Here is a 26,525-nt window from a genome sequence, read left to right on the forward strand (position 1 = left end):
TTTCACTCCCGAACTAGCGCTTGCATGGTAAGTGAATTGTGTTAGTATTATTTTATGATTTGTTATTGGTTCTGTTTTCATTTTGCTAGAGCCACGGATTACATCTTTAGGTCTGTACTCTATATTCTCTTATTATAAGGCTGAGGTAGTTCTTCCTGATGCTATCTTTTCCTACCTACTTAGGTATTTTGAGTCCACTGGGTCAAGAACATCCTCTTCCTAACAATTGTAAATTATGTGCACATTTATGGAATTGATAAGAGAAGTATGTAATTCCAGCTCTTCTTTTTATAGCGTGGCACTGTGTGTCCCTTTTCATATTAACCTTTTTTGGGAAGCATAGGTACTAGTTAGCCAATATGTTTTTTGAACATCTCTGAGATTTATTCAAAACACATGTTTTTGGGTGGGGTGCAGAGGAGTAAAATTGAGCAAACAAGTTGCTGACATGGGAAACCATTAAAATTATTGATGTAAAATATTGAAGACTCATTTTGAGTGTCAGTCAACAAAGAGTTACCAAATTTTTATTTATAAATAAAATATATATGATGACATTTAGCACTGTAAAGAGGTGAATCTCCAAATAGAAACCATGTAGTTAGATGAGGAGGTCAAGTGAAGAATGAGGTACTCTTTAGCTCTAATTCTAATAGTTAATTGCATAGTGTTCTCAAGTGCAAGTTAATTAGTCTTCATAGCCCTTGGTTTCCTCATCTATGAAATGAGTGAATTAACTAAATAATTTATAAGGTTTTTTTTGGTGCTTTCATACACACAACACTTTGTGTCTGTAATGAACAAATTGATAGATATTTGTTTTTTTGAGGATACCTGTTCTTTCCTAACCTATCTGATAGAGATATTTTTAGACTACTTTCTTTGAATTGTGGGGTTAGAATAAGGTCCCACTGTCAGTTAGTCATTGTCTTTGGATTGTGATATCTTTCTTTTATTCTTTTTTCTTCACATTCTTATCCTTCTGTTGTCTTGACTGTTAGAATTCTTCGCTTAACTCATTTGTTCCCTTTCTGTCTCCTGTATCTTAATTAGTGACTCTCATCATGTTTCCTTGACCTGTTTAGTATCCATTGTTTTCACCTTCGTATTTTCCAGGATCACTGCATCTTACACCAGTGATTCTAATCCTGGGGCCCTTTTAAAAAATACAGATACCTTCTAAAATGAGCTTGGGAGAAGGGTGAGCTTGGCGGGTAGCTGAAACCTACTAGAAACCAGTATTACTAGCTCACCAGGACTGGAGTCCCAAGGTCTCATAGCCTGTTACTTCTTGCCTTAGATCACATCATCAATTAGTTGCACTTCTGAGGCCTTGGAGTCTCCTCTCATGATCATAACACTCTATCTGTTCTTTTTCTTTATTATGACTTGTTTCTTGGCATTTTCTTGCTTTTCTAATTAAAACCCAATCCTCGTGATCATATTTGCAGCAGCGTTTTATGTTCTGTTGCCTTTTTAACATTCTGAAGACCCTGTCCAAACCGCAAACCTAAGTTAATTTGCCAAATATATATTTCCTAGTTCTAGCTGCCTGATGCAGTTGGAAAAGGTCACATAACTAAGTTTGGATCTACTAGGCAGTCATTTACTTTATCTCTAAACTAGTTCTTTCCAAGCTTGGCTTTTTACCCTTCTTTAAAAGACCCCACACCTTGTCACAGTCAAGTTGCCTTTTGGGGCTAACCTAGCATACTTCTTGACTTGTTCTTTTTTACTTCAGAATTTTTCAGTGCCTAAAGAGGAAGTGTTATATCTTATTATAATTTTTATTATAGAAAATTTAAGACATATAAAAGTTAACAGACTAGTGTAATGAATCCCCTTGTATTCATTACTCAGTTTCAGTAATTATCATGTCATGGCCAAATTGTCTGTCTCTCACCAACTTCCCTCCCATTCCTATATTATTTTAAAGAAAATTCTAGGCATCATAAAATTTATTTGTATTTTTACCATTGATACCGTTACACATTATTAACTTTAAAAAAGGAATTCCAATATAGTCAAATATCCAGTTAATGTTAATTGTAATTCTCACACATTTTATTTATTTATTTATTGGCTGGACCTCGTGGCATGCAGGATCTTAGTTCCCCGTGCAGCGATGGAATTTGTGCCCCCTGCAGTTGAACCATAGAGTCCTAGCCCCCTGGATTGCCAGGGAAGTCCCCTCACACATTTTAAAAACAGTTGACTGGATAGGCTCAGGGTCTAGATAAGCCCTTTCCCCATTGCAGTTGGTTGATTTTTCTCTTAAGGTTTCATCCTCCCCTCCGTTTTTGTCCTTAAAATTTATTTGTTGAACAAATTGGTCTTTGTCTCGTAGATGTGGATATTCCTGATTACATTCCTGTGCAGTGATTAAGCATACTCCTCTGACCTTTGTATTTCATATTAATTGGTAGTTGAATCTAGAGACTTGCTTAGACTCCAGTTCAGATTCTTCTAGCAAGTCTTTGTCTTTGGGCAAGTGTCTGTCTTTTTCTGCCGATTGGTTGCCATTTGTGCTGCATGCTATAGATCAGATCTTACGTTTTCTGTAAGGAGACAGATAGTGTATATTTTCGGCCTTATGGCCCATCTGGTCTCCTCTGCTGCAATTACTAAATTCTGCTGTTGTAATGAGAAAGCTGCAATTGACAAAATGTAAATGAATGGGCATGACTGTGTTCCAGTAAAACTATATTTACAAAAATAGGTGATGGGCTTCCTGCTTGAGATCTATTAAATCATTAAGGTTTGCAAAATGGTGATATTTTAATATTATAAGTTTACTATTCATTTATTAGGTGAAATGGTCTGTAAAGAGAAGCTATTCCATGTATACTATTTGTGATGTGGTGGTTGTTGTTGTTCAGTTGCTCAGTTGTATCTGACTCTTTGTGACCCCATGGACGCACGCCAGGATTCCCTGTCCTTCACTGTATCCTGGAGTTTGCTCAAATTCATGCCTATTGAGTCAGTGATGCCAATGAGTTAATGTTATATAGTAGTACAGTTTGGATGGGAACGGTTGGGCAAAAGCTTGATAGTTTCCCTTAGCTTACCTATTTCAAAATAGTGCCTTGGTTATATTTGCTTTCTCCAACAGTGACTGATTAGGGTCTCCCCTTCACCTCTAGATTCTTTATAAACTCTTTAAACATTTATTGCAGTTTTAAAAAATTCACTATGGTAATTACCATTGTGAATGCTTCAATTACTTAATCTTTCGCCAGTGGGACTCTTAAAGTTGCTTACTGAGTTATTTTGACATGACTAGTAATTTTTGATAGCTTCTTGATTATCTAGTATAACTCATCTTGTACATTTCATCCCCACACCTGGTGTCAGCAATGTCTCCAAAGAGTCCTGATTCCTTTATTGGGGAATAGAATTTCAAGACCACAGTTTGGGCTCTAGGGGTTCTCATTGCTAGTGGGTTGACCATTGTTTCTAGGCCTTTTCAGTACTCAGAACTAGGGAATTTTTTTTTTTTTTTTTTTTAGGACAGAGTACCTCATGAATTCATACTGATATTTCCAATTCAGTTTCAATACTATCAGATTTTTTGTTAATCTTTTTTATTTTATATCTGTATTTTTCAGCTGAGAATTCTAGTTCTCAGTAATAGTAAGAATAATATCTTATTTAAATATTTCATAATTACTTATTTATAGTACCCTCATTATGCGTGTAACAGTCTCAGAGCAGCAGTACAGGCATTTTGTCTTGTCAGGCTTCTTTTCTCATTTCTGTGAGATTTGTTTTTTTTTTCCATTTCTGTATAGTGAGTATTCTGTTGTGTGAAATGCCATGATTTATTTATGCATTTTCTAGTTGGTGGATATTTGAGTTGCTTCTAGTTAGGGGCTGTTAGGAATCAAGTTGCCATGAGCACTCTTGTATGCAGCTTTTGGTTGGCATATGTACTTTTTTCTCTTGGCTGTAGTCCAGCAATGGAATTTGCAGTTCATTTTTGGACTTAGGGCTCATTTTCCTAGGAATGTTTACTCAGTGGCCTGTGTGTGTTAGTTATCTATTGCTGTGTAACAAATCACCCCAAAAGTTAGAGGTGTAACACAGCAAATGTTATTATCTCACAGTTGCTGTGAGTCAGTTTTTGTGGGATACGGTTTAACTGGGTATCTCTAGCTTAGGGTTTCTTATATAGCTACAGTCAGGGTGTTAGCTGGGGTGCATATATACCTGGGCTCGCTTGGAGGAGCCACAAAGGAGCCTTCTGGAGGTGCTTCAAGCACACTTAGGTCATCTTTGGTAGGTCTCAGGTCCCTTCTGGCTGTTGGCTGGAGACCAGTTCCTGTGCCTCTTCATGGGGCAGCTACCATCATGGCAGCTGATTGTTAGTTCAGAGCAAGGGAGGAAAGAGTATCCTTTTGAGTGGCCTTTTTAGTAACCTGTTCTTTGAGTGACAACGCAACATGTATGCTGCATTCTTTTACTTAATTTTTAAATTGTTGTGGTAAAATATACATAACATAAAATGTCAATTTTAATCATTTTTAAGTGTATAGTTATGCCACCAACAGAGTATACATCTAAGCTATTTTATTTTAAATATTTTGATATTTAATAACTTCTAAAATGAAATTTGGTTTTATAATCATATATAATAGTGTCATGTCTCCAAAGTCATCCCCATAAAACAAGGTTTATGGAAAGGAGTCTAACTTCTATCTCTATTTTCTCTACCCTTTTCTCTTTTTCTGTTTCTAAGTAGTTATATGCTAAAAACCGAAGTTTAGTCTTCCATTCTGCTTTTTTTTAAAAATATTCCTCTTTCGACAAATGATAATATATGCCTTGCTTTTTTCGCTTAATATATTCTGGGGATCACTCATTAGTAATAAGTTATTAATTCCTTTTTATAGCTACATAATATCTCATTGTATGAATTAAAAAGACATAGCTTATTTAACCAATTTTCAGTTGATGGGCATCTGAGTTGTTTCTAATTTTTTGCAAATAGCACTGCAGTTGATAACTTTATTATCCATATATATATCTTTTTATGTTTTTGCCACCGTATATTTGGGACAGATTGCTGGATGTGGAATTGCAGGGTCAAAGGGAAAATGAGTACACAGTTCTATAGATATTGACAGATTTATCCTCATAAGAATCAAATCTCTTTGTGTACCCATCAGTAAAGTGCAAGAGTGCCTTTTCCTGTGTGTGTGTGTGTGTGTGTGTGTGTGTGTATACACATATATATAAAACCTTATCAATAGAATATATTATCAGAATTTTTTTGTCCTAATGGAATCTCATAGTGTTAATTTTCATCTCTCATTATGAGTCAGATTGAATATCTTTTTTATAATTTACAGTTTTATTTTTACATATTTCAGAAGCATTTACATCAACTCTTCTTTTAGACATAACATAGCATGTTTATCTTGGACACATTAGACTGAGTATCTTTTTATATGGGTGAGAAGCATTTGCATTTCTTTTTTTGTTAACTGCCCATTTCTTTAGCTCTTTTTCTATAGGTTTTTTGGTGTTTTCTAGTTTACAAGCTCTTTACATCTTAGGAATATCTACATTTTGTCCCTTTGTTTCTTCTTCCTACCAGTTAAATAGAGATATTCTCTATTCTGCTTTTCTATATTCTGCCTTTAGCTTGCTTTGTTTTGTTTCTCATCTTTTCCCATTAATGTTACATTTTTTCTTCTGGCTAAATGATTATTCAGTATTTAGTGATTCCACTTCTGCAGCTCAAACCTATTCCATGACTTGTTCAAATTCAGCATACCTCAGATGGAGTTCGACTTCATCCACAAACCTGATGTTCCTGTTCCCTTTGTCACGTAATGGCATTACTATTTTCCTACTTGGAAACTTGAAGTGATCTTCTGTGATTTACTTATTGTTAATTCAGCAAGTATTTGTTGAGTGCCCACCAAGTGCCAGGTACTGGACTAGGCATTAAGTAATTACAGTCTTAGCTTTCAGGGAACAGTCTGATGGGAGAATAGTTAGCAAACACAAACCCATATCTAAACAGGTAGTATGTATTTCAAGAGAGAAGTTAAGGGTGGGACACATGATTAGATTGGAGAGTTTAGGGATAGTCTTTTGGAGAGAATGACACTCTTTAAAAAAGATTCATTTTATTTTTTGGCTTTGGTGGGTCTTTGTTGCTGTGTGCAGGCTTTCTCTAGTTGTGATGAGTAGGGGCTACTCTGTAGTTTCAGTGTGAGGGCTTCTCATTGCGGTGGCTTCTCTTGTTTCGGATTCTAGGCATTTGGGCTTTAGTAGTTGCAGTGTGGGCTCAGTAGTTGTGACTTGCAGACTTTAGAACTCTGGCTTCAGTAATTGTGGTACACCAGCTCTGCTGCTCCGCGGCACGTGAGATCTTCCCAGACCAGGGATCGAACTGGTGTCCCCTGCACTGCACAGCAGACTCTTAACCACTGGGCCACCAGGGAAACCTGAGGAAGTGACTTTTAAACTGGGATTTGAAGGCTTGTTAGGGTTCACCTGGTGAAAAAAATTGGGAGTTCCAGGTATAGGAAGCAGCATGTAGAATGATCCTGAGGCACAAGAGAAGTTGAACTAAATTTTAGGAAATGAAATGGCCCATTTGGCTGGCATGTAGACAGAAGAGGTAGAGATCTATGAGATGTGATCTGATTTACTTTGTAAAATGAGGTTGAAGTGTGCATGCAGAGGTTGGTTAGGAGGCTGTGGTGGTAACTGAGAAGTAGTGGTATCCCATTCATTCTCCTGTGAAATTCTTTCAGTTCTGTTCCTTTAGTGCTTTGTTCATTCTGCCCTAGTTCAAAAAGTCATCTCTTGACTGGTCTGATAGGTTTTTATACAAATTGGTCCCACTCTGTTTTAGTTTGTGTTCACCATCTGGTCTGCTTCAGAAGTGAACTTTTAGAAATCACAAGTCTGTTCATACCACTTTCTTTCTTGAAAACTCATGGTGGCTTCCTTGGATTGTTAACTTTATGTGTCTGCTTGACAGAGCTGAAGGATGCCCAGAGAGCTGGTTAAACATTATTTCTGGGTGTATCTGTGAGTGTGTTTCCAGAGGAGATTAGTGTTTAAATTAGTAGACTAAAGATGATCCTCCCTCACCAGTGTGGGTGGGTGTCATCCAATCATTGAGGATCCAAATAGAATCAAAAGGCAGAGGAAGGGTGAATTTGTTCTGTCTCCTTGGAACTTCCATCTTCTCCTGTCCTCAGACGTTTGAGTTCTTGGGCTTTTGGATTCTGGGACTTATACCAGCAGCACATCATCCTCTGGCTCTCCAGGTGGCTCAATGGTAAAGAATCCACCTGCCAATGCAGGAGACGCAGGAAATGTGGGTTCAATCCTGGGTTGGGAAGATCCTCTGAAGGAGGAAATGGCAACCCACTCCAGTATTCTTGCCTGGAAAATCCTGCAGACAGAGGAGCCTGGCAGGCTATAGTCCATGGAATATCAAAGAGTCAGGCATGACTGAGCATGCCACATGCACATCCCCTTCACCCCCAAACCCCAACCCCTCTGGCCTCACACTGAGCGTTTTACCGCTAGCTCCTCTGTGTTTCAGGCCTTCAGACTCATACTGAATTTTATCACTGGTTTTCCTGGGTCTCCAGCTTGCAAATGGCAGATCATGAGACTTCTCAGCCACTGTAACTGTGTGTGTGTGTTAGTCGCTCAGTCGTGCCCAACTCTTTGCAACCCCATGGACTGTAGCCCACCAGGCTCCTCTGTCCAAGGAATTCTCCAGACAGGAATATTGGAGTGGGTTGCCATTCCCTTCTCCAGGGGATCTTCCTGACCCAGGGATCAAACCCAGGTCTTCTTGCATTCCAGGCAGATTCTTTGCCATCTGAGCCACCAGGAAAGCCAGTTATAATAAATATCCTCTTGTGTATCTATTTGTATCCCATTTGTTTTGTTTCTGTGTAGTCTGTGAAACCTAACACATTCCCTCATTGCAGACAGATGAAAGCCCACCTGAAATTGAAGGCTTTATCATTTTCTGTAAGCTTTAAGTTCTGCTCCTTTGAGACTACTTCTCTTTAGGCGATCAAGACTGGTATTTTTCTACCTCTTTTTTTTAACTCAGCTTCATCCTTGTCATGATACCTCTGCCTCTTGAACCCTACTCCCCCCCCCCTTTTTTTTCTTTCTCCTAAAGTCTCCATTTATATCCCCTAATCCTTCTTAAATCCTCTCAGTCAGGTTGACTCTTAACTTTTGTTGATATGCCAGTTCTAAGATTCATCATAGCCTGTGTAAATATTAGAATTATTTTTGTATTTATTTGGAGTGTAACGAATTGTGTATATTTCATTTTTGTAACTGATAAGAACTCAATAGATATTTGTTGAACTGTAGGAGATTAGGGAGCTTTCCATGTGCTAGATCCCTCACTGAAATCTCTTATAAAAGAGGTAAGTCTCAAGTACAAGTTTATAAATATCTTGTATTGAACCTTCAGGGAGTGACCTCATTTAGAAATAGTAAGATCTGAGTTGCCTTTTGAAACAGTCTTTACAATTCAGTGAATATTGGATAATCCTTAAACTCTTTATGCTAGTTTGGCAAAAATATGTTTATATGATAATATCAGAGAATTCTTATGATTTACTAGGGTGTTTAGAACATAAATACACAATTTCCATGGTGGTGAGGAGTAGCCAATAAACTCCTGACTATGTAGCATATCTGAGTGTACCTCTGCTTTTACCTGAGGAATCTCTCTAATTGTCCATGGGGCCAACTTCTTTTTTCTTTAATTAATTAATTTTTTAATTAAGCTTTTTATTTTATATTGGAGTATAGCCGATTAACAATGTTGTGATAGTTTCAGGTGGATAGCAAAGGGACTCAGCCATACATGTACATGTATCCATTCTCCCCCAGACTCCATGGGGCCAACTTCTGACCAGGTGTCTTGCCGGGTTAAATGAGGTGGTCTTGCATGTTGACTGGGCTTCTGTGGTGGCTCAGCTGGTAAAGAATCGGCCTGCAATGTGAGAGACCTGGGTTTGATCCCTGGGTTGGGAAGATCCCCTGGAGAAGGAAACTGCTACCCACTCCAGTATTCTGGCCTAGAGAATTCCATGGACTGTGTAGTCCATGGGGTCTCAAAGAGTCGGACACAACTGAGTGACTTTCACTTTCATTTTTGCATGTTGACTGAGTTTAATATACTTGACTCTCATATGTGATTTTGTTTATATTGGGGCCAGCCTGTATGTTTCTTTTGTGAGGAGAAGGGTAATATCATTATGTATTCCATCTTCTAAAATTATAACAAGTTTTCTTTTCTTCCTCTCTTATTCTCTCCCTCCTTCCCTCTCTCCCTTTCTTTCTACAAATGAGGCTAAGTTACTTTGTGTGAGTTAATATAGCTTAGTATTGTGTAACTGTGCTACATACATTGTGTTGCCTTCTCATACGAGGTCATTTCTCTGAACTTACAATGGAAATGGGGTTTATACAGATTTGTCTTATATGTGACTTTTTGGATATAAATCTAACTTTTAAGTCTCTTTGGATCACCTCTTGAATTAAATGACTGTTTTTGTCTTCTAATACATATTGGTCCAATGAAAGGGATAGGAGATTATAATTTTGCTTTCATACTAAATGGAATTTAATTTTGTCATTGGGTATGCAGTAGATATTAAACCTTTAAAAGCTATTTTTAAATTAAATTTCCTAAAGTCACATTTCAAATTTTTCGTGTTTCAGCAGTGTTAACTAATGGGAAGTATTTTGGTTGTATTGTAAAAGTATCTTAATGGAAATTTTAAATGAGCATGCTTAAGATGAAACTAGGACATTAAGTTTTAGTTTCTGGAATTCGAGTTTTAAAAAATCACCATGAAATATTAACTAGGGTAGGTGATTATAGGTAAGAATCAAATTATCATTTGGTACTGTGATCTTCAAGTTTAGAACGATGAAAGATTTTACTTTTAAAACTAAATACCTATAAAACAAAAAACGTTTCGTGTAGCTCATGGTTTGACAGATTTATGAAAGGCTTGAAAGATAAAATTGTCATAGGTGAAATACTGCATTCTCCATAGGATTTATGTAACTAAGTAAATGAAGGTGAAAAAACCTGGTGAGGTGGGAGAAATGACTCGGTTCCTCACTTTGCACTCTCCACATCTTATTTCCTCTCATTTTGAATTTTGCATGAATATTACAGCTCCAAATATAATCGTAACATTAATTCAGAGGCCTGATACATTAAAAGATAAGCTTTTATTTGTTTTATAATACTCCATTTTTACTGTATTGGAACTTTCTAGAACACTCTCCTTCTAGGACAGTTTAGGAGTGGTCGTGTTGTTGTTGTTCAGTTGTTCAGTTGTTTCCGACTCTTTGCAACCCCTTGGACTCCAACACGCCAGGCTTCCCTGTCCTTCACCATCTCCCAGATCTTGCTCAAACTCCTGTCTGTTGAGTCAGTGATGCCATCCAACCATCTCATCCTCTGTCATTCCCTTCTCCTCCTGCCTTCAATCTTTCCTAGCATCAGGGTCTATTCTAATGAGTCAGTTCTTTTCATCATGTGGTGAAAGTATTGGAGCTTCAGCTTCAGCCTCAGTCCTTCCAATTAATATTTAGGACTGATTTCCTTTAGGATTGACTGGTTTGATCTCCTTGCAGTCCAAGGGACTCTCAAGAGTCTTCTCCAACACTACAGCTCAAAAGCATCAGTTCTTTGGCACTCAGCCTTTTTTCTTGTCCAACTCTCACACATACATGACTACTGGAAAAACCAAAGCCTTGACTAGACAGACCTTTGTTGGCAAAGTAATGTTTCTGCCTTTTAAATACGCTGTTTAGGTTTGTCATAGCTTTCCTTCCAAGGAGCAAGTGTCTTTTAATTTCATGGCTGCAGTCACAATCTGCAGTAATTTTGAAGCCCAAGAAAACAGCCTGTCACTGTTTCCAGTGTTTCCCTATCTATTTGCCATGAAGTGATGGGACTGGAGGCCATGATCTTAGTTTTTTCAATGTTGAGTTTAAGCCAACTTTTTCACTCTCCTCTTTCACCTTATCAAGAGGTCTTTAGTTCTTCTTTGCTTTATGCCATCAGGGTGGTGTCATCTGCATATCTGAGGTTATTTATATTTATCCGGGCAGTCTTGATTCCAGCTTGTGCTTCATGTAGCCTGGCGTTTTGCATGATGTACTCTGCATATAAGGTAAATAAGCAGAGTGACAATATACAGCCTTGATGTACTCCTTTTGCAGTTTAGAACCAGTCTGTTCTTCCATGTCAGGTTCGTAGAGCTGGGTAAGTCACACCACACAACTAGTTTCTTAAGGTTTATGTCTTATTCATTGTTTGTGTCCTTCACTGTCTAGCTTGATAATATAGGTGGGCTCAGTGAAGGTCATAGAACTATGTCTGTTTTCATTTATTATACTGTACCTGGTATTAGATTTCTAGAAAGGCTAAGAAAAGGTGTTTTCTTTTTGTCTTTTTACTTTTATTCTGATGCATTTTCCAATTAACATTTATATCTAGCTTAGTGTGATTGAAACATGTATTATTCTTATCAATAAGAGCATAACCTGAATTGGGAAGTTGGTCCAGAGTCAACATTCAAAAAGTATAATTCCAGTGACCCTGAATCCACCAAAATGAGCTATAAACTAAAAATTCTCTCAAGGTAGAGCAAGAATAAAGGAAAAGAGGCATGCAGGGACCCAGCAGGAAAAGGATGATTTAAGTGGAGTGGAGGGAAGTTAAACCACAGACAGAGCAATTGATACTTGTATGCCTGGTTAGGTTTCCTCTATAATGTAAAAATTGTGGGCAGAGCATTTTACAGCTGATTGAGTTATGTTTAAACTGTGATAATTAAAAGTTATCATTAAAAGTTAACTTTATCAAAGTTAAACATCTTTGGGAAAACATATTTTAGGTTAAAGATTATTTTGAGAATTCTGGCTGAGACAGAGAAATGTCACTTTCCTTTAGAAAATTGTTCTTGGACCTTTCAATTAATAGGGAGACATTAGCAGAAGAGGATTGAGTTTCATCTTAAATGAGCGTCTCTATGACTTGTTAGCCATAATATGATTTCTTCCTTCCTCCCTATTTTTTACTTCTGATAAGACAAATTTATTCTTTCTTCATGAAATATTTAAGGTAAATTATGTGTTAATTATGCTTAATTATCCTTTTTTGAGACCTCTTGATTTTGTTCTAATGTTCAGAATCAGTATAAGAACACTGAAATCATAATTGCATTTTAATTTGAGAACTTTATCTTGAATAACTCCATATAAGAACTTATTCTTTTAAAATATAAAAGAATCCAGATGTGCAGTTTTTCTCATTTTATCTACTAGTTGTCAGTTTCCACAGCTGCATAGTTGAACATTTATAGAAATTATGGGTTTGTTTGGGTTAAAACAAAGTAATTTACGTTCAACACCTAACCCATTTTTTTCATACCTAGGAGGCTGTTAGTGATTAGTGATTGTTATTGATTTCAATTTCTAGGACACCATTTCTTAGGGTGCAGTGCATGAATTCTGAATTCTACCCTCCCATATTTGTAATTTGTTTAGACTGACTTAATCACTATGGAGAATAAAGCCTATTGGTGGGGTAGAGCTTTTTTTGTGTGTGTGAGTCCTTTTTAGAGTTACTGGGTGTACTGGAATGTGAAGGATTAAGCTCTGTGGCATGTTCTATATGGTCATCCATAGTGACCAAACTGATTTGGAATGTTGTTTTGTTGCTAACTTTGAAATGTGTTATTTTCTGTACAGAGAATGTTGATCTGAATAAATTGCTTATTATCCTTTATAAATATCTAGAATGAGATGAATTGTCAATCAGTGTAAATCTTATCTGACTCAATACTTTCTTTCATAAACACAGAGAGGAGGCAATCCCAGGGTAACCTTTCGGGAATAAAAGCCAGGCATTGCTGTGCAATTCCGAGGGTATGTGGCAGCACCCAACTTTGGAGCCTGTCACAGTAGGAAGTCATGTTTCAGAGGCCTACAGCAAAAAAATCATATTTATTGATCATGTTTATTAAGCTTTACTATGTCACTTAACTGGCTCTTCTATCAAGAGCTAGCCAGTTCCTCAGAGAGAGGCAAAAAGCCGTTCATGTAGTTGTAGATTGTAGCTCCAGTTACTCCCTGTCAATGGAGGCTGTGAGCACCACTTCCTTGGCAAAGTCTTTCCTGTCCCGTCCTCCACTTAAATTGATGAGTGACTCCCTTGTACTCAATTGTTGCTTGAACATATTTAAGTAACTTCTCTCAAAGCATCTAAAAAGAGTTGTCCCGTGTATCTCTCTTCCAACCGGCCTGTAAGCTCCTGGTTGGTCGTGGTTGTGTCTGTGTTAGTGTCACTTAGTGCAGATTCTGGGAGCTCAGGGTGGATCCTCGGTCTGTGTTAAGTGTCCATCTCGCTGTGGCTTGTGGAGACTCCTCAACATTAACTGGTCCAGTTATATTGTTCCAGGTGCTCTCTAGTTCTTCAGTGAAAAACCTCTACAGAGGCTCATTCTACCCTGAATCCTGTACTCCAATTCTTATTTCTTTCTCTGCTGCCAATCAAATTCTCGATTTCCTTTATTTCTTTCAAGCAGCAATTCAAGTTTTTTTCCATGAAGGTTTTTAAAGGTATGTTTAGTAGTAATTAAAATTCAGAAATCAAAGAAAAAGTGAGAAGTGTTAACTAGAACTGCAAACTTAGAATTGGCCTGTTAAAATAAATTATACTTTTAAGTAACAAAAACATATTTGTAAATACTTTCCTCTTAAAAATCAGAAGATATGTTAATTTTGGTAAAATTCTAAATTTTTTTCAAATTTAATTCAGAACCTTGAAGAAATGGGAATTCGGACTAAAGCTTATGGAAAGAAATCAAGAGGTGTGTTAAATTTTCAGGTTGTCGTGAAAAAGGTGTCTTATTGCATCATATGTCATTTTATAACATTTTCAAAGGGATAAAGATTGATCTTTTTGTTCTTATTTGTAAAAGGATTTATTGGGCTTTAAAATTGGAAGTCGTACATAGACTCCTTTTTCATCTTTCCCCCACTTAAAATAAGCCATCGTAGTTTATTGAAAGTTACTGTGTATAGGAAAAATCTACAATGTCATTGACTTTTTTTTTTTTTGAAAAAATTATTCTTTCTTAGACAAAAGCAGAGGAGACTGTTTGAGCCTAGAACTGTTAGACTTCAGAAAGCTAAAAATCGTGGTTGAGTTATAAAACTTCTACATTTTTGAGTACTCTTGTTATTTTTCTTCTATACTGGGGCCATTGCTTATTTCTTTGTTCATTAATAGTATCATTAAGGATCCAGGGAGAAAACGTATTATTGAAACTAAAAGTTATTAATTTGATTTGACTCTGAGTTTTAGAGTACTTTTATTGTGAATTGTTTTTAATACTTTTATGGATAAAGTAGCATGAATATTAATAATATTTTTTGTGACATGTATATTAATCTATTACACATATACTGCTACACGATATGTGTATATATTTTAACAATTTTATGCTTATGAGTTTGTAAATAATAACAATAGCATTGATTTTACATTTAATAAAATGTGGAAAACTTACATTTAAATGACAGAAGCCTTTACATTTATGCTTATTTTGCATATTATTAGTTGAAGTTAATCTTTATTTAGTACTTTATTATTTTTATGAAAGCTGGCTTGTTAGGTGCTGTGGGAGATATAAAATGAATTTCTTGCTCTTGAGGGACTCGTAATCTCAGCGCTAACTCTCAAAAGCACAGAATTTTAGAACAGGAAGAGATTTGAGAGATTCTCCTCTCTTGGTTGGGGGGGCTGGTTGTGTGTGTTTAAACAGCAATTCTTTGATTCTTGCCCACTTCAATGTCTCCTGCACCCTGCTCCCCATTCTCCCAGATAAGTACTGATGCTATTTTCTATACAGGGTTGAGAGGAATTCTTCTGCTCTGTTTGGTAAGCAGGAGGAGTTACAGGCCATTTTTTTGTTTTGTTTTGTTTGCAGGCCAATTTCTTAGTTCAGTATTTAAAACTATGAAGTCAAGGTTATCATTTTAGTGAGTAGTGACTAGAGCATAACACTTTTAAAAAATAGGTGGGAGGCTATTAAAGTATATTGCAAATGTATCAAATGTATTATGTGGGTATATTTATATTGACTTGTTATATAAAATGTATTAAAAGTTCATTTATGCAAAATTCTTTTTTTTTTTTAACTGCAGTGAGAAGAGTTTAGAAAACGTGTGTCTAGTCTGTCTGTTTCTTCCTTGCTTTAAACTTAGGGAACAGCCATTGATCCTTTTATCGCTGCTGCTGCTAAGTCACTTCAGTTGTGTCTGACTCTGTGCGACCCCATAGACAGCAGCCCACCAGGCTCCTCTGTCCCTGGGATTCTCCAGGCAAGAATACTGGAGTGGGTTGCCATTTCCTTCTCCTTTTATTGCTAGATATACTACTTAATTCTTTTTGCTATGTTCTTTTGTTATCATGACCTGACTTCAAGATAAAGTGTTTTTCTACATAGTTAGAAATATACACAGGTGACATTTTCCTACAGTACTAAAGACGTGCAGCGAGGTAGTATTTTCATTATACTGGTCTTACTTGCATGCCTTTGGGTAGAAATAAACACTTTGGTGGATCTAACTGTTAAGCTGCAAGCATTGTTTATGATGTGCCTAGCTTGGTACCAAGATGTGATTTAAGCACCAAGAGAATTTGGATTATTTAATACTAGTACATAATAAAACTACTTATCAAATATTCATGTGGGCACATACAGAGGCATAATTGTATTCTTGTAATGCACAATATAAATACTAATATTGTCTTGGAGAATCAGCATGGTATGCTGAAGCCATGGTTTGGAAAAAGGCATTGTAGTATGTTTTTATCTGTGGGAATTACTGGCAAGTGTAATTGAGAGATTCAAAATACTGTAGTTGTTTACTTCACTTTTGAATTTGGCTTAAATATTTTTGGTCTTATTATATTTTTATAATCATTGAGTTATGGTAGAAGTATATCATAGTTTTGTAGATTTTAATTTATTTCTTAAAGATTTATTTTAAAAACAATTTTCCCCTGAAGATATTTAAATATTTACATAAAATATAAAATTTATATAAACATTTATATTTATATATTTATAGAAACATTGTATTTAATATTTAAATATAATGATAATTTTTAAACAGATTAGTGGAATGCATGTTCATATACCCATTCTTCAGCTTCAACATTGATCAGCTCTTTGTTAACTCTATCCATTCCCCTTCCCCAATTCCCACTTACTTTGATGCAGTTCCTCTGTCGTAACATATCATCTGTAAATATTTTAGGATGCGCTTCTGAAAGACAAGGACTTCTATTTCTAGTCATACAAAGTAGATTCTTAAGAATCTTTTTGAGGAATGTATTGAAGTTATGAACACTCAAATTGTGTTTGGGATGTTAGAGTGATATAAAGGAAAAGTGAACTTCTTTAAATAGAGTAAGTGGAAAAAGAGAAACCCTTGAAAAGCAATTGTACCAAAACACAGCAGAAAAGTTACAATGAAAAAGCCAGTTAATAGCTTTGAAGTACCCATGGAGAAAGGAGAGAAATTGGCAGCTTTGAACACTTAGTATGTGTCTGCATTCTATAAAGGTCAGTAGGGAGTAAGGCCAAGTGTATTTCATACCATTTGAGATAGAAATTCTGATTTTAGACTCTTTCTTGAGGGAAAAATCAAAGATGTGTACAAAGACTGCCAATCAGGATATTCATTGCAGTTTTATTTATAGAGTGAAGAACTGAACCTTATGTTCAATACCAGTAGAATGATGAAATGCACATACTATATTTATAAAATCTTACAGTATTTTGTAACCAGTAGAAACAGTAAAACTTAACACCAATTGTATAAAATGTTGAATGCATGTTAAAAGATCTGAAAAAAATTAACCCAGATATTTACATGAATTAATAGTGGCCATATCTTGGTATTAGAATTATGACTAACTTAATTGCTTCATTTCTTTTTTTGGAAGTATTGCAAATTTTGTCTATCAGCATATGGGGTATGAGTTAATAAATAATAATGATAACATTTGAGTACTTATGTCAAGCACCATTTAAGCACTTTTCATCCAAAAGTGAATTCTTATGATAGCCCTGAGAGTTTTTTATTATCTTTATTTTATAAATGAGGACATGGGCATAGAGACATTGACTGCCTTGACAATTTGAATCTATCATTCTAAGTTTATTCTTTATTTCTAAATGTAATTTTATCTCTAGTAATTGCAAAGGCACTATAAAGACTTTTGTTTTTCTACTTATTACTTAAAAATTTATAGTGAATATTATGGCATATTAGTAAATGATTTTTAATTGGTGGATAACATTTCATCTAGCGACTATACCATGATTTCTTTTATTTTTTTCATTGTCTGTTTTTGTCCTGCCCCTCCCCTGCAATAATCTGCTCATAGGAATAATAGTACAGTGATACCTTTGTGAATAAATCTGTCTGCATTTCTGATCATCTTCCTAGAAAAAGCTTTAGAAGTAGAATTATTGGGTCAAAGAGCATAGACATTTTAAAGGCTTTTGATCCAGTTTATGAGGCTGCAGGTAACAGATGATCATTCTTCCTTAAATTTAGAGAAATTATTTTGGTGCTATAAATTTCACAGAAATAGGTCAGCTAAACATCAGTGGGAGTTTGTGCTTTCACATAGTTGCTCTTATAAAAGCAAGACCTCTCAAGTTTACAGACTATAAACAGAGAAAAAGAGAAAAGACACACTTTGGAGATGAAATTGTGGCTATTTACTTGCTCTGTGATCTTGCCTAGCTACTTCTTCATTTTTCTGAATAACTTAAAATTTGGATTAGCCTTGAGACCTCTTTACTATAAGTTGTCTCATAAAACATATAAAATATGTACATCATATTTTTATAATTTTCTTTAACGTTTGGTATTTTAGAACCTTAGGGTCATAATTAGGTAGAGTAATTTCCAACATATAATTAAAAAATTATAGGTATAAAAAGCATAAGATTGCTTAGAGACAGTAATAACCTTAGTTTCAGATGTTGTATTTTTAAATAAAAAGTTTTTTACTAGTGGATCACTCTCTTCTTGTGTAAAGCAAGAGCAAAAATTTGGGGGTAATTGATGGTTTCTTTTAAGGTTAAGGTTTTATTGTGGTTTCTCTTGAGCATATATATCTTCTTGCAAGGACTGTGAGTGACTTCTACGGAGACTTCAGCTGAAGAGTTGAGCAGAGGGAGTGGGATTTTTAACTCAAGGAGGTCCAGGGAATAAATAATGAAATCAGAAAGTTTACCTATGAAGTTACTGAAGAGGTTAGGATCAATTTTCTCCTGGAAAAAACCAAGATCGATAAAGGATACTCTCTATCAGTAGTCTAGAAATTTGTTTGAGTTACAAATAGAATAAATAGAACACATTCTATTGAAATTTGAAGGCTTTAAGTATTTTAATGGGTAAGAAAAAGCATAGTTGGTTCTCTATATCTTCCACATCTACAGATTCAACCAAGCTTGGATTAAAATTATTCAGAAAATATTCCAGAAAATTCCAAAAGGTAAAACTTGAGTTTACTGCTCACCACAGAATTAGCATTTTATTTATAATTATTTATATAGCATTTACTTTTGTATTAGGTATTGTATTAGAGAGGGTTTAAAGCATATAGGAGGATTTGCATGGGTTATTTATTTATACATACTGTAAACTTTTATATAAAGGACTTGAGCATCTGATGCTTTTGGTTTCCACAAGGAGTCCTGGAACCATTGCCTCCTGGATACAGAAGACTATTACTTCTTAATACCATGAATAAAATTATGACACTATCAGCTATAAATGGCAGACAGAAAGTAAGCATAAGGAGGGTTTTTATCGGGGATTCTTAATCCATAATTAGTAATTGGATTATAGAGGGTCATAACCCTGCAAGATTAGCTGTGTTTACATTTTGGAAGGAGAGGCCTCCAGTACTTTTTTCAGATTCTCGAAGGAAGGACTACAAAAAATTCAAGCTCCTACTGCAAGGTAAGCCCTGTGAACCTAGGGATTTTTGTCTGTTCTGTTCACTCCTCTGTCCCTGATTCTTGGCACGTAGTTCTGCTCAATATTTGTTAAAGATACGATTTTTATAAATTCATGTGTGGCACACATAGTTACAGCAATGGATTTTTAGAAATTAGGGATGGGAGAAAATTGCAGATTTAGTGAGGTGATGTCTTACTGGGCTATTTCTACATTTGTCCAAAAATTTTCTTCTTATTTAAGTCTAGATGAGTAGGTAGGGCACTTATATGATAGTTTTGTGATCTAGTTCTTTTTTTTTTTCCCTGTGCCAACAGAAATGCTGTTGAATGGGTTAGAAATACTATACAAATGTAATGCTGTAGAAATGTAAAAGGAAAATTATTCTAAACAATACATGTTCATTCACCAGTTTACTAGAAAATGTACTTTGGGGCTGTGTCCATATGATTCAGTGAATGAAACTGTTATAGAAAGCTTTCTTTTGAATTTGTGAATGGAAAATTTTCCTAATTGTTTTCATTAAGACAAGTAGTATGATAATAACTGCTATTTTCTTTAAAAATGTAAAATCAACAAAATATAGAAAAATTTACCTGCAGAGAACATTGCTTTATCAGCAAGAGATTTAGATTTTTGCAGTGAGCCCAATTATTCTAGCTCAGTGCCATTATACAGCATTTTTAGCAGGTGATATTGTGTAATCCATGATTGTATTAGTCAGCATCGTAAGTTTCCATACTTCTTAAAAGTTGAAATTTGGTAGAAGGTTAAAAAGAATGACAGAAGATTAAAATGCAGGTTTGTTTTAGATATTGTAAAAATTAAAGCATTTATAAAGTAAGAGAAAAAATGAGTTTCTAAAAATTAGTGCAGTGGAGTCAGTGTTAATTTATGAATCATTAATTTTCTTTCTTAATTAAAGAGATGACTGTAAATTCTTTAATGACTTTTGTCAGTCAGACAAAGAAGATAATTTGAGTAATTATTTGCTGCCTGCACTTGATTCTTTGTGCATAGATTTTTCACATCTTCCATAATCTTTGGCAGATTAAAAAAATGATTTCATTTTCCATTTTCCATATTTATTTTGCCATTATAGATAGGAGCTATGATTATTCTAATTTATTTGAAAATCATTGCATCATTTTGGTCTTTTGCATCATTTAAAGAGGTCTTCCAATATTCCCAGAATAATTTTAACAGAAAGATAGAAGTTTTCCATTATAGATTTCATATCTTATATTGTGGTTTCTTTCTTTAGTTGAAATATGATTGAGTCTTTAGGTCACCACACTTTCCAGTATTCAAGTGTAAGTACAAAATATATATTAAAGTGAAATTTAGGATTTCAAATTGGAATCTATGGATAATTTAGCTTAGTCTTTTGACTCAGTGGTATAACCCTTTCTATAGCATTTCTAACAATCTTAACCTAAAAACTCAGCAGGAACTCCATTTCTTTATGAAGCAGCTTTTAAATGAATTATATAATAATTAAGTTATTCTTTTTATTATATTGAGCTCAAATCTACCTTGTGCTTGGAACCATAGCTTCTTGTTCTCTTTTTCAGATTTTGAAGTATTCCAAGCCTGTAAATATTGAGTACTTACATTGAACATCACTGAAACTCATTTTTTCTTAATTTCTGCTCTATTTGTTCAAGATTATAATTTTCTGTATCAATGTATATCAGATTTTTATGTCAGATGTTTTACTGCAGTTAGGGTACATTAGATTCGTGGCATTTCTTTTCTTCATTATTCTTGTAATCCTTTTCAGAAAGGAAATGAGGTTAATATGTTACCTGAACACCTATTCAACTTTCTCTTTTACTTTCTAGACTAAAGTGAAGCAGAGTTGTCCCTGAAGGACCTCATTTGATCTGAGAATCCTTCCAAGCACCGGATCTGGGCCACTGTTCTCTTTATTACACATGGAAGGTTCTAGATCATTAGTGTTACTGCTGATTTAAAGCCTTGAATCTTTAAAGCTTGTGCTATTTGACTATTTACAGTCTTCTTTTCAGTGTTGTCAAATACCATCTGACCTCCTTAAGTCCCTCTTGTTAAATATGAGCTTATTCTTTTAAAATAAGAAACAACAGGATTGGGCATGTGCATACCATGACCGTAGTTACCTACCCTCTCTGACCTTGACCATCTCAAAAGTAGTAGATAGAAGTAGTAATAAAATTTATTCTTTTCAGGACCTCCCCAGGGGTCCAGTGGTTAAGACTCTGCCTTCCAGTGCAGGGCTGTGGTTTCAATCCCTGGTCGGGAAACTAAGGACACACATGGTGTGGAATGTAAACCCCCCAAAATTACTCTTCTTCTTCTTTTTTTTTTTTTTTACTCTTCTTATAGATAAACTATTCTCCAAATTAACCAAGTGAAATGAAAATAAAAGTTCCATTTTAGGTAGTCTATATGGAGACAAGATAAAAGTACAGTTGACCTGCCCCCTCCCCAAAGAACCCATCACCACCAACAAAAAAACCTCAAACTACCCATGAACAAAACAAAAATAGTATAAATTTCATTAAATACAGATCAGTGCATGACTGCTCTGCTCACTCTAGGCAAGAAATGATATGCTGTTTGTCACATAAGCTTTATTTGCTTTGAGGGAGAAATGATTCCATGAACCTAAGATAAAGTATCAAAAGTTATGGCGGGATTGTAGATACCATGTTGTTAGTAGATGCAGAAATATTTGGTGGGGCAGTTAAAAATTCCATAAGTCTGAATGATAAATGATTATGAACAAGTACATCTATATTAAATTAGTATTTTCATATTTACCAGTTTTGGGGCTTCAGAGATTTGGTTTTAGTCATAATTTAGTTGATTATGCCTGTGAATAAATGAAATATTTTTATATTTTTCTAACTTGGCTAAAGGAATTTCAGGTTAAGAAGTTTTAAGTACACAATATTTTAGGAAGTAGTTCTTTCTGTTGGGCTGGGAATTAAATTCATTAAACAGGAAAATAGTAAGAAACAGGATGTGATTTAAAATGAGGTTTATTTGTGGTTCAATGACAAATTAAAAATGTGGCCTATTTAGCTGTTGAAAAATGTACAACCTTTTGTGGTACTCAAAACATGAAATGTGTGTGATTGCATGTGAGGCCTTATGTGCAGTTAAAGGATAACTCTTTCTGGTCATTGATTTCATTCTTAGCAGTCATCAGATTATTACATATAAGGTATTACAATAAGGTCATAATCCAGGACCTGCTCAGAGTTATTATAGTTGGACTTTGAAAAATGTGCACCATAAACACTGTCTGCAGATGGGCTAATATTAGGCCTAGTAGATGTACGAACTGTTTTGCAAATCTGATTATTTTGGTGAGTAAAAGAAAATGGATTTAGTTTATTATTGAACAGTTAGGGTATTGATGTATTTGTTCAATTTTTAGCTAGTAAAAGCTTTGCTTGTCATTGCAAAGAGAAGAAGGGAAGGGGAAAAAAAAACAATTGTAGATTCAAAGGGATTTAGGAGAAACGGTTAACAATTGCCTGTATGGATTTTGTTTAGCTCTGAATTAGACACTTGTGAGACAGTTGGAGAAATATGAGCACTGATTGGTAGTTGATGTAATAAAGAAATTATTGTGAATTAATTGTAGATATTACAATGATACTGCCTCATGTTTGAAAAGCAAATCTTTGTCTTAGCAAGATACATATAGAATGATCTACAGATAAAGTGGTATAATGCCTGGAACTTGCTTCAGAATGACCCAGAGTGGTGGGATAGAGGTTGAGGGGTGGGTGGAGATGTAAATGCATTAGGATTTGCCATGAGTTGATAATGGTGGATTCATCATAATAGTCTCAATAATTTTGTATTAGTTTGAAGATTGTCATAATAAAAACTTAGAAAAAACATAACAAAACATTAATTGAAAGAGGATGACTGTAGCACCAAATGACCCTGCAATATAATATATTCATAAGTAAGGGTGGATGTGAGTCACACACAGAAGTACTTACTATAAACATATCTAATGTATCAATCTCATATTTTGTTTTTCTTCAGAGCTGAAGCCATTTATTTGATCTTGGATGATTAACACCTAAATGCTTAATTCTCAAAACTGCTCAAGAGTCCCACAGCCAGGATTAGATGATCCAGCTTACCACCAAGAAATTATTGTCTTGAATTCTACGGTAAGATTATAATAAATATTCTAAAGGCAAAATAGTGACTTACAGGTCTCAAAAGATTTTTAAATACTGTCTTTGTGTGACTAGCCCTGTTAGTTATTATAATTTATAATTTATAACTGTTATAATTTAATTCTTTAACCATTATAGCAGGAGTTCAAAGTTTTGATAATCAACCAAAGATCTCAGAAATAGCTTTATGGCATTTCGCCATCATAGATTTAGCTAGTAACGGATATTGCAGGCCCATGCTTTATCTTTCGCTGTTATGTCTCAGGGAGGGTCCTCCAAAAGCTGATGCTGAAAAGGAGTTTGGCTCCTGGGTGTTTATTAGGAATCCACACCTGTAAAGAAAGGACGTTATTGGACAGAAGAAATTGAAGCATATTGCAGGCTCAACAAAACCTTGGCCAAGCCAAACAGGGAGTCTTGTAGTTGTGAGAGTTAAGCTTCCTGGGGATGATGGTAAATCCTTAGTGCGTTTGCATCATGCACAGGCTATTAAAGAAGCTACTCAGCAAACGTTTGTTGAAGGAAAGAAATCTGAGAAAAATCTTGTGGTCTCTCCTATAACACCTAATCCTTGCCCTTCCTTTTTCCAACTGAAAGTGCAGTTTAGAACAGTGAGGTTAACAGTGACATGTGTGGCTGTCTTGTATATCATGAACAAACATGAAGGTAACTTGCCCATATAATCAGCATGTGTTTGTTGCATACTACTGTATTCCTGGGCTCCACAGATAAGGAAGACCTACAAAGGGACCTGAGAAAAACAACACACATAAGTTTCAATGTGCTGGCTTCCCTCGTAGCTCAGTTGGTAAAGAATCAGCCTGCAATGTAGGAGATCCTGGTTCAATTCCTGGGTTGGAAAGATCCCCTGGAAAAGGGATAGGCTACCCACTCCACTATTCTTGGGCTTCCCTTGTGGCTCAGCTGGTAAAGAATCTGCCTGCAATGTGGGAGACCTGGGTTCAATCCCTGGGTTGGGAAGATCCCCTGGAGAAGGGAAAGGCTACCCACTTCAGTATTCTGGCCTAGAGAATTCCATGGACTGTGTATAGTCCATGGAGTTGCAAAGAGTTGGACATGACTGAGGGACTTGGACTAAGTTTTAAAGGACAAGAGACCATATCAGTAAAGAGGAAACAAACAAAAGGACAGCATGGATCTAGAGGGTATTATGTTAAGTGAAGTAAGTTGGACAGAGGAATACAAATACCATGTGATTTCACTTATATGTGGAATCTCAAAAACAAAAAAAGTAACACGTATAAAACAGAAATAGCTCATAGACACAGAGAACAAACAGGGGCTTGCCAGAGGGGAGGGCATGGGGATATGGGTGAGATAGGTGAGGGAGATCAAGAGGTATAAATTTCTAGGTATAAAATAAGTCATGGAGATGTAATGTATAGCATAGGAATATAGTCAGTAATACTGTAGTAATGCTGTGTGTGTGACAGGTGGTAACTAGACTTATCATTGTGATCATTTCATAATTATCCATATAAAAATATCGAATCACTATCTTGTACACCTGAAACTAATATTATAAGCCAGTTGTCCTTCATTTTAAAAAATATGAATGAGATGAGATGGAAGAAACAAAAATAAAAACCTGGGAAGATACAGTGATGACTTCTAGGCCATAGGGATATGGATTATGGTTCTAGCCAATTTGTTTTTGCAGTGTGTTGGCAATAGGATGATCACATATGAATTTTTACCCTTCTGTGCTCCAGGGTTAAGAGAGAATCTACTTCTGAGAAGGATTTTTTTTAAGTCAGTGTTTCTTTTTAGTTGGTATAGTCTTGCTTCAGGGCAAGAAACTTGAGTCCTTTACTTGACTTCCTTGTTTTTTTATTTCCTCCTTTTTACTGTAGAATTCCATGAGACAGGATTTACATGAATAAATCCTCTAAATTTCCTCTGAACCTTAATAATATATTAATGTTTTATGTATAGAGGATTTTTACTTAATATCTTTTAAATGAATGAAATAGAGAATAATTGACTTCATTATTAATATTGAGGATGAAAAACTCGTCTATTCAGACCCTGGTGGCTCAGATGGTAAAGAATCTGCCTGCAATGCTGGAGACTTGTGGGTTGGGTAGATCCCCTGGAGGAGGGCATGGCAACCCACTCGAGCATTCTTGCCTGGAGAATCCCCATGGACAGAGGAGCCTGGCGTGTTATACTCCATGGGGTCGCAAAGAGTCGGACATAACTGAGTGACTAAGCACATCACAAGTCAGACCAGAAATTTACTTGTTTTTATATTACAGTAATTTCCTTGATATCTATGTAGACAACTTTATGTTTCATCTTTTAATATACGTAGATCATTCTCTTCCTACTGAGTGCTGGAAAAATAAGATTGTGTTTCACTAAATGAATCAGATTTTTTTTTCTCTTAAGTTTGTATCCTTCAAAGTTATCAATTTGACTACTTAGGGAAGTTTATGTCTTATCTGTTCCTTTTTGTTTGTTTTCATTTCTTTCTTGGTCACTTAGTAACCCCACCAGAGGGCAGGCAAAGAAAGGGAGAAAAGAAGTTATTAAAGTGCACAAAGTCTTATTTAGTACCTTTCACTGGCACATTTTATCATGCTTCTGGATTACAATAAGGCAGTAGGATCTTTGCTATTTTAAAATATTTAATAGGATGCTTAGTTATTTGGAAATAAATTGTGCAAGGTTGATTACTGGGTTTATTGAATTAAATATTTATACTTTAAACTGTTCAATTTTGTTTTCTTAGATTCATATATTTTAAATGATCCGGTTTTCTTTTTTTTTAGTAATTCATCCCAAGATTTCCTTTGCTACTATAGATAACTTATGATTTTACGATTATAACTTATGATTGATTATAATGAAGTTTTTTTGGTGTGTGTTTAAAAGTACATTGGTACAGATTGGTAAAGAATCTGTCTGCAATGCAGGAGACCTGGGTTTGATTACTGGATCGGGAAGATCCCCTGGAGAAGGAAATGGCAACCCACTCCAGTATTCTTGCCTGGAGAATTCCCATGGACAGAGGAGCCTGGCAGGCTACAGTCCATGGGGTTGCCAGGGTTGGACACGACTTACTGACTAAACCACCACCACCACAGATGTATTAGAAAAGATAAACTTTTAAATGAAACAACCACCAGAAGGTAAAGCAGAACCACAGCAGCAGAAAATAAAATAAAAATAAAAGTACACTGGGATGTTCATAATACAGTATAGTTTTAAATTACTCTTTTT

At 35.4% G+C, this 26,525-nt stretch overlaps 1 protein-coding gene across 3 annotated transcripts in view; it reads left to right on the plus strand.

Moving 5' to 3' along the window:
* The window catches only part of FRYL (FRY like transcription coactivator), a 250,228-nt gene that overhangs the window by 42,926 nt on the left and 180,777 nt on the right, over positions 1-26,525 (plus strand). The gene's annotated exons all lie outside the window — the stretch shown is intronic.

This window comes from Giraffa tippelskirchi, chromosome 1 (assembly GCF_054371585.1).
Source record: "Giraffa tippelskirchi isolate mGirTip1 chromosome 1, T2T-mGirTip1v1.2.pri, whole genome shotgun sequence".
Classification (NCBI taxonomy): Eukaryota; Metazoa; Chordata; class Mammalia; order Artiodactyla; family Giraffidae; genus Giraffa; species Giraffa tippelskirchi.